The sequence below is a fragment of the Corapipo altera genome, unplaced genomic scaffold (assembly GCF_003945725.1).
Source record: "Corapipo altera isolate COAL_440 unplaced genomic scaffold, ASM394572v1 71, whole genome shotgun sequence".
Classification (NCBI taxonomy): domain Eukaryota; kingdom Metazoa; phylum Chordata; class Aves; order Passeriformes; family Pipridae; genus Corapipo; species Corapipo altera.
In genome coordinates, this window is record NW_020884916.1 from 2,896,865 (window position 1) to 2,906,224 (window position 9,360).

The 9,360-nt window shown below is 54.4% G+C and overlaps 1 protein-coding gene across 2 annotated transcripts in view; it reads left to right on the forward strand.

The window, feature by feature from the left end:
* Nucleotides 1-2,071: 2,071 nt before the first annotated feature.
* SORL1 (sortilin related receptor 1) overlaps nt 2,072-9,360 on the forward strand; it is a 48,924-nt gene continuing 41,635 nt past the window's right edge. For both annotated transcript variants that reach the window (XM_027655490.1, XM_027655491.1), the window contains exon 1: nt 2,072-2,165. The gene's annotated coding sequence lies outside the window, so the exon portion shown is untranslated. The remainder of the gene's footprint in view (nt 2,166-9,360) is intronic.

Genomic DNA, 9,360 nt, shown 5'->3' on the forward strand with positions numbered 1-9,360 from the left:
GGGCTTATAATTGTATTGACTCGATAATTGAAATACACTAACTGGGTTTCTAGGTGAAAGCACCTCGGGGAAAGCTCTGGACAACATTTCTGCTATTAAAGCAAGTGAAATAAGGGGGGGCAAAACTGCCTCGGGGCTGTCCATGGGATTTACAAGCTCCCATTCCTTCACTGCTGGGCCACATCCTTTTTCTCTGATGATTCCCTGATAGCAATAGAATTTCTGGAATGGTGCACAGCACATGAGGCAGAGGAACCCATCAGTCTGTTCTCAGCATCTCTGAGACACAAGAGGCCAGAATGCAGGTAAGTCCCTTTCTCAGCAGCAAGACTATGCCCAAATAACCACCTCTGGTTTAGAGAGAAAAGCTGGGGCTGAGCAACAGGCACAGCCCTGCTCTCCTGTCATCTTCCACAGTCATTTGAGCCTCAAATCCTTGTTCCCCTCTCCCAGCACACACATGAGCCCCAGGGAGGGACAGGGCAAGTCACTCTCTGGAAGGGATGCATGAGAGGTGCCTCTCCCAGCCTGCAGCAGCACCAGGGGAATCCCCACATCTGTGAGTCCAGCATTTTGGGCTGCCCCAATAAATCAAAGCTGTGGCCACTGGCGCTGGTCCTGCACAACCAACCATGCATTATGTTCACTGTGCCAGGGAGTTATGAGGGTGCAGGGGAAAGTTACCTGTGCCAAATGTTTTATGGGAAGCACACAGCCCTGAGCAGAAAGAGCCTCTCCACTGGCACAGCTCAAACACACCTGACCAGGTGCCAGAGGTGGGAGAGGTGACAGGAGGGCCTGGAGGGACCCTGGGGGTCTCTGGTTTCCCACTCCCAGCAGCAGCCTGGGTGAGACAACACTCACCTTCCCAGCTCTGCCCAGGTGAGAAGATGGCAGAAATTGAGATAAAGATGCCTAAGGGCTACCAGAAACACATCATGTGAAATCATCAGTGCCTTTTCCTTTCTCCTCTTGACATCCATCCACACCTTCACCTTCCCATCCTGAAGCAGACACAGCTCTTTATCCACCCAGCCCACTCTCTCAGCAGCAAGGACCTGAGCCCTCATTACCATGGTTCTATGTTTCACACCACTGTGATTCTATCAAACCCCAGCCTGGACACTTGCACAGGCAATTGTGCTGCTTCCCACTGATCCTGGGGTGTGTCAGGCCCCTGTCCTGGGCTGGGTGACACAGGAAAAGTACAGCAAGGCTTTTTTTCTTTTTGGAACACCTCTCTCATTCCCCAGAGAGAAGCAGCTGCAATGGTTTTATTTTGTTTGAGTTAATTTCACAGAATCTTAGAATAGTTTGGATTGGAAGGGACCTTAAAGCCTACCTTGTTTCACCCCCTGACATGGGCAGGGGAAGATCCCTAGACCAGATTGCTCCAAGCCCTGTCCAACCTGGTTTTGGACAATTCCAGGGATGGGGCAGCCACAGCTTCTCTGGGCAACCTGTGCCAGGGCCTCTCCACCCTCCCAGCCAAGGATTTCTTCCTGATATCCAATCTAAACCCACTCTTCATCACTCTGAAGCCATTCCTCTTTGTCCTGCCACTCACAAACACTTTCATTGACTCCAGCACGATCTCATTTACTCCGTCACGGCTTCAATTTCATTCGCTTGACTCTTGCGGCCGCTTCATTCCGCTGTTTTACTCCGTTTGACATAAATCAACTTGAACTTATTTCGCTCCTTCGGGGGGGCGGGGGGGAAGGGAGGGGGAACCCGAGCATCCTCCGGAGAGGAGCCGGGGGAGGAAGAGGGAAAGGGAGAAGCAGAGGAAGAGGGAAAGGGAGAGGAGGAGAGGGGAGGGGGCCCGAGCATCCCCGCGGGGGGGTCTCGGCGGCAGCGCTGCCCATGCACATTCTCTCCGGGCGGCGGCGCGGCTCCCGCTCGGCTCCGGCTCCGCTCCGCCCGGCCCCGGCGGCACGAACATGGCGACACGGAGCAGAGCCGGGGCTGGCCGGGCCGCCCCGCTCCCCCTGCGCCTCCTGCCTCTCCTGCCGCTCCTGCTGCTGCTGCCGGCGGCGCCGGCCGCCCGCTCGCCGCTGCTGCTGCTCCGCTCCCCGCATCCCCCCGCCGCATCCCCCCCGGAGCCGCCGCGGGGCCGCCGCGCCGCGCCGCGCCCGCCCGAGCCCATCCAGGTGTACGGACAGGTGAGCACGGGGCACACGCGAGAGCCGCCCCCCGCAGCGAACACCGCGTCCCGGCACCCCCCCCTCGCCCCATCCTTCCCTCGGGGGAGCGCTCGGGGGGATGCAGGGAGCCGGGGGCGGAGTGGGTCCCGCGTGGGGAAGGGTCGGCGCGTCGCTCGCCGGCGGCTCGTTCGCTGCTCCGTTGGCGTTTTTAGGGTCTGCCGGTCCCCGCGAAAGCCGTTCCCGCAGCCCGGCTCTCCCCCAGAGCCATCCCGCACCGGGGGCACCGTCACACTCGCGTCTCTGCTCGGCGCTCCCCAGCAGGATGCTCTCCCGGCGGGAGCAGCCAAGGGCACGGGCGCAGGGATGCGGGGCCGCTCATCCCCGCCGGGAGCGGGTCCCTGCGGCTGGGAGCGGGCGGGAGGTGGGCAGCGGCAGCTCTCTGCTGGGGATGCTCGTGAGGAATGAACATCCCTGCGCTCGGAAGGCCGGGCAGAGGGAGCGTGACTCCGGGAGAGGACATGGCTATTTGTGAGGCACCGCGTCCTTCTCCCTCCGCTGCGTGTCTGAACCATCCTCCACTGATCCTTGGAAAAGAGGGGGAGAGGAGTTGCTCATCGCAGGGAAACCTAAAAACTGCTATTTCTGAAAGTATTCAAGCTCGATTCCCTGGTAAGTTTTGCTGCCAGGACCATAAAGGCTCCCCTTCACCCCTTCTTTTCCAGACAACCATCACTTTAGGGGTGATGAGGACTTACACTTGGACTTTTGGGTGCCTGCTATGGAAAGCTTCAGCCTTGAAGAGTCTACTTTGTTTCTTGAGTATCCACATGCTAGACTAAATTACACTGCCCTACTTGACCCTCCTTGCTGACACTGTGTCCCCTCACGTGCCTAAAATGCTGCTGGGGAAGGAACCAGCCTGTGGAGGGACAAGGCACACTCAAGGAGAGGCTTTGAACCTTCAGTGACATCTGTGTTTGCCTCCTTGGTTAGTGCTTTCCCTCTGGGTGCCTTATAATTCCCCCTTTTTGCTACTTGTAGGATAAGAGGGAGCCAGTCACGAGGCAGGGCTGGCCCTGGAGCTGCTGGAGGGGCACACACAGGGCTGGTGCTGCTCCTAAAGCCCTTCTGTTCCCTTGTTTAGGGAAAAGCTGTTCCTCCTCCCCTTGAAAATCTGCTTCGCCTCCTCTACCTCCTCAACGTTTGGCTGTTTTTAGCACAACACAGCTACCCCATTTTAGAAGAAGAAACCATGACACTTGTCTCTCATCTACAGAAAGACATTTGTAGCACTTTCCCTTCTGTCTCCCCGTGGCTTTCATCCAACCCACCTGCCAGGTAGGGCTGCTTTGGCAGGAGCAGCCTCTGTCACCTGGACACGGAGCTGCAGATCCAGGAGGGTGCAGCAACCCTGTCGCTATCCAGGACAGGACTAATAGGAAGCAGTGGGAGTTCAACAGTTTGCCACTGTTTGGGATTTTCTCATTGCCTTAAGCTTTCAGAGGGGATTTGCCTGGAATGGAGCTGCTTTTGCTGGCAGCATAGCAAACAGAACCTGTTCCTTCTGCTGCTTCGGGGCAGGACACATAAAAAAAAAACAACCCAGGTATGTCAGCAGGAAGAGTTGTTTGTCACTACACAACAGTTCTCCCAAGTGCTAGAGGGCTTTAAATCAGGGTCTGCTTTAATAAAAGGGGCAAGAAGGAGCCCATGTGTCCCAGCCTGTGTTACAGATCTGACCACACAAATTACTAATGCCCAGTAAGCCGGAATGCTGTGCAGCTCAGTGCTCGGGGGTCTCGTGCCTTGTCACAAGCATCTAACAATTCCCTCCTCCCCCAGGTCTCTGGCACTCTAATCCCAGCAGAAAATCGTGCAGCCAAAGCAGTCCTCTCGCAGGGACATCATCCTAAGGGGCAGTGCTTGGACCGAGCATCCTTGTGCAGTCCCTTATCTGGGACACATCCTGCTCCTGTGGGTTTGGCAGGTCATTTGGCCATATGCTGGGCACTGGCTCATGCCTGAGACTCCCTGCCCTTCTCTGGCTTTTGGTTGCAGTCCTGTAACAGGCTCGTGGGACAGCTTAGAGCCCAGGCTGAGCTCAGAGGTGAAGAAAAGCACCTTCACCTTGTTGCTGCTGTGGGTGATGTCCCCAGGGCACCAGAGGGCACCTGCTGGAACCAAGGAGAGGAAGGAAGTCCAAACCCTTTGTGGCTCCTTGGGAGCCAAATACAGCTTACTCAGTATCATCAGGAAGAGGCTCAGAGCCCTCTTGCCCTAAACTCCAAAGGCACAAGCACAAGATGTTACTTGGATTCCTCACCTGGATCCTCACCCGCTGCCAATCGCATCCTTGCCTGGCTGGCTGCAGCAAAAGTTTTGGGATCTTCAGCAAGTAACAAGAGCAGCAGCCCAAACCCCTGTGCCTTTGTGGCTTTTCCTTGTTTTTTCTGACTCTGAAGCTGCAGCCACCAAGAGACCAAACACACGACTCCGGAGACCGTCAGCTCGGAGACAGAGCGGGTTTTGTTCGCTCGCTCGGCCCTCACCTCCACGGGACTCTTGGGGAGGGTTACAATGGACAGACTGTTACAAAGCAGGCACTGACATGAGACAGGACTTTTCTAGGACACCACCGACAGCAGAGAAGCATCCTCAGGGCAAGACAAGGGCTGCCTGCAGCCCCTTGGGTGCTCTCTAAACCCCTTCCAGCAACCACAGCACCGCACCCTGCCCTCCTCTTCCTGGCACAAACCACTCATCTGGAGCCCACCCTCCTGTCCCCTCACAGCCTCTGTTCTCTTGCCTACACATCCCTACTCAGACCTGGAGACAGGGCTTGGCTCCAGGATTTCACATTTCCATGGAACATCCCCACCATCCCACACAAATCCCGTCTCCCGGGTGAAAACCAGCCACAAACGGCGTCGCCTGCCAGGACTTTGCTCAGTGCAGCAAACAAGGAAAAGGAAAGCAGCCACTTTGGCTGCTTAGGTGTGTGCAGGGTCCAAGGGTGTTCTGGGACTGTGGGGAAGGCTCTGTAGGGAGTGTCATGTCTCAGCCACAGCAGACAGTGAGGAGAAGTGTTGGGGCAGGAGGCCAGCCTGGGCCTGCTGGTCCCGAGGGGTGAGAAAGGGGAGCACAGTGACCAAAAGCATTTCCACTGCTGAGCTGCTAATACAGGTCTAACCTTTACCTGCAGAAATCCCTTTCCCTTCTCTGGAAAGGATTTATCCAAAGCCACCTGAAAAGCATGCAACTCACAAGAAATCTTTGCTTTAAACCACGCTGGGATAAAAGATATCTTATCCAACTGCTGGTGGCTCCCGTGGCAGCCAGTTCACCCTCTGTGCTGCCACTGCAAGGTCTTGAGTCTCTCTCCACAGTCACAGCCTGTGCAGGGCCATCACCTCTGTGCCTGCCCTAACATCAGCTCATCTCTTCCCCTTCTGGGGGGAATCTACTTCATTGCTCTCAAGCTTCCCATTTCCTGTGGATAACCCCTCCTGCCTTTGAGGAAAAACACCAAGTCTTCATCATTTCCAGGCTATTTACTGTGACACGACCTTTTACCAGCCCACTTGACCTTGACCCTGCCCACCCCTCTGTGCTGATGAAGACCTCAGATAACCTCCTGACAACATGCAAGCTGGCAGAGAGCCTTTCTCCTTCCAGAGAAGGCAGAAAGTGCTTGGCAGGGTAAATGCCATCCAGCCCTGGGAACGCTGGATCAGTCACGCTGCATCGGAATTGAACCATACTTAATTTTGACCTAGTTTGTCAGAGCCCTTCCCACATTAGACTTTAACCTTCTGGAGGTGCCCTGGGTGCTGATGGCACGGCCCAGCCACATCCTTCCTTCTTCATTTATCACATACCCCTCCCCATCTCCGTGTCTTTCCCAGTCATCCTGGGAAGGCTCCCTGCTCCCAGCACTTGCTCTTTCCCCGAGCTTGCCAGGAGACACGGATCTCTGGAAGCCACACAGTTCCTGCTCCTGGCACCGCGGTGGCTGGGAGAGGTATTTGTGTTTTTAATCCATTGTTTCCCCTTCAGCAGGTTCCTCTCAGATCGTGGTGTCCCAGGAGACATCACTTAAGCTTTCCAGAGCTGCAATCACCAGCTCATGGCACACTTTAGACCTCTCCTGCAGCCTTGGTTATGGGGGAATGGATTTCATCAGCACTTACCCAAATCTACTGGGGCAGCCTCCATTCCCATCACATCCCTCACCTCTGCCAATTTAGGAGAGCCCATCTCCAGGACCTCCTTACTAAGTGGCCAGGTTATTTCTGGTTGTTTCTGGGTTCCCCCTCCCTCACCTTTCCCTTTCTCCTGGAAACAACAGCTAAGGGAGAGCTCTGTTGGTGCAGCAGAGAGAAAACAGCCCCGCGAGCAGACGATTCCAGTGTTAACAAAATTAACACAGGCCTGGCGCTCTCCGAAATGAGTCACCCGTGTTTCATATCAATGATTTCAGACCCTGGCATTTTCAGTCCAAGCCACAAGCAGCGCCACGGCAGGCACAGGCTGTATTTTAAAATATCATGGCAGGGCTAGAAACAGATGCTCGGGAGCAGAGCAGAAGGTACAGTAATGAAGCTTTAGTGGGAGCGCACGGGGAACGTGGCGTGCCGGGAATGCAGGAGCCACCCATGACACTCATCCCCGAGGCTGGGCTATTGCATAAGCCTTGCCAGGGGGGAGGCAGAAGAAACAGGGACAAAAAGGCCTGGTACTTGTCCTCTGAGGCTTCCAGTGAGCTGGAATGATGAGGAGCGTGGTGAGAGCACCTTTCCTTTTAAAGCTCTGTGCTTTGCATCTCACCCCTTCCAGCAGTGGCTTTCTTTAGCCCCATCCTCATTTCCCCAGCTACTGGGGACAAAATGTTTAGCCCATCCCTCTTCTGCAAGCAGCCCTGAAGCCAAGATCTGACCTGATGGCAAAACTTGGTTTCAGAAGCCGCTCACAGCCACAGAGGCCCCTTGCTCTCTGAGACCCTCACTCACCAAACCACGGTAATAACCTACTGTCTATTCAGAAATTTCCTAGGAACAACATTTTTTTTTTTTACAGGCATCCCATTTTCAGTTGTGTAACCAGGATGGGAAAACACATAAGTGATGCCTAGGAATCTTTATTCTACACCCCCCCAATTTTACAGCATCCAGCCTCAAGCCCTGAGCAGTCACAGTACGTCTCCTCCTGATTTACCACAAGCTGTGGTGCAGGCCTATGGCTGGAGCATTAATCCCCAGCAAAGCAAACCCAGAGACACACACAGTGAGCTGCCAAGCCCACTCCACACCAAGAATAGCCCCTAATGCTGTCCTGTCACTTGTCACCACTGTTAGCAGGCACACAGTATTTCTGCTCGTGGTTCGTCACAGCCAACGGCGCGATTTCTGCACGGGGAAGTCACACTTCCCACGCAGAGCAGCTCTCTGGGGGCTCCAAGGCTGGCATTTAGAGTCCTCTGGTGATGGAGTAGCTCCAGCAAGGTGCCCCTGCCAGAGTCACTCATCTCCTGGGCAGCCTGCACCGTGCTGGAGCCCGGGGCTTTCGCTAACGCTGCAGTTTGTCACGAGCCAGGGTTTGAGCCACCTCTGCAGCTGAAATCCTGCCCCAGCCTCTCCATCTGGGCACAAGCAACAGAGGGGGATGTGACAGGAAGGGAAGCTGGCATTTGGGCATTTCAGGTGCCAAAGAGTGTGGATCAGGGCACTCCCCCCAGCCCCAGATGCTTGAGGAGCTCAGCACTGTACACTACACACCTACCAACAGTCAGCCCCTCTCTGGGCTCAGCAAGGCAGCACTTCCATCTCAGCATCCAGACAACATTCCATCTGCCAGCACTCCAGCTCCAGCTGCATCCCTGAAGCTCATACCTGCTCTGGGGCAGCAGCTCCAGGGGCTGTCTTCTTCTCATCCGATTTCTGCAGGGCATTCATTTGTAGGAAGATACTGTTAACAAAAAATAAATACATAAGCGTGAGCAAAGCTAGCAGCATTAACTACTTTAACTAGAGCTACAAGCAGCCTCTGCTATGTCTTGGCTCCAGTTTTCCCCTCCTGGACTTCATTTGGCACCTTACATATTAGGAGGACAAATTAGAATTTCATGCATATTTCATATACACTTAATCACTTGGCAAAGACCAAAACACTTCCCCATTAAGTGGAATTTATGCTAAACACTGTTTCCATTAGGCACCAGTCACTGCCTGTTCGTAGGTTAAACCAGTTCCCAGGGAAGGTTGGGACCCTGTTAGGGGAGGCTGTGACAGTGGGCTCCTGCCAAAGGAGCAGGCAGGGTAGGGTTCCTCCTGTCAGGGCTAACAGAGCCTTACTGCAAAGCTGTTCCACAAAAAACACCCTCATCAGCAGGACATGAGGTGCTTTTCACCCAGGGCACACAGGGCAGTGCTGCTGCCTCAACAGCAAAGATTAGGGGTCCCATTTGTTGCTCCCCTGAGCCATTTGGGTCCCCACAAAGCTCTGAAGGGTCAGAGCAGGGCTGCCAAGCAGCAAACACAAACGAGTGATGCTCCTAAACCTGAGCTTCCAGGGGGACTTACAGCATCCTTGTGCTGGCTTCTCCATCCTTACACCCTTTAGTAAGACATAAGCAGTCCTCAGCTCCTCCAAATCTTCCTGCTGAGCTCTCAGTGCTGCTCTTCCTCCCTCCTACCAGGAACCAAACCCTGCATGTGTCCACTTTGCCTTTTTATAGGGACTCTGCCCTACTCAGGCTGCCTGAGTTCACATGGCTTCTAAGGAGTAACAAAACTAATCTAGTTCCCCTGAATCCAAACACATTGCCCCTGTTTTTTGGGTTTCACTGCACTTTCCAGGTCTCCCTACTCCAAGAAGGGGTCTCACTGTCTCCTTTAACTACACTTTCCAGGTCTCCCCACTCTCTGTCTCCTTTAGCTCACAGGATAAATAGCTGTAGAGGTTTATTGCTGAGGTTAAAGCAAGGTGCAGGTAGGAGTCTCCTTTGGTTTTCTTGCTTTTGAAACTCCTGGGGTCAGATTTCTTGCAGTAAAAAAAATAGAAAAGCGCTATTAAAATTGACACAGAGGTTGTAACAAGCCCTTCTTGGCTGAGGGGATCTACAGGGCTAAGTTTTGGGGTTCCCAGCTGTGTCTGGGCTGAGGTCGGGCACAGCCGGGAACCCAAAAGCCGCCGCACCCGAAATAACTAATCGAGA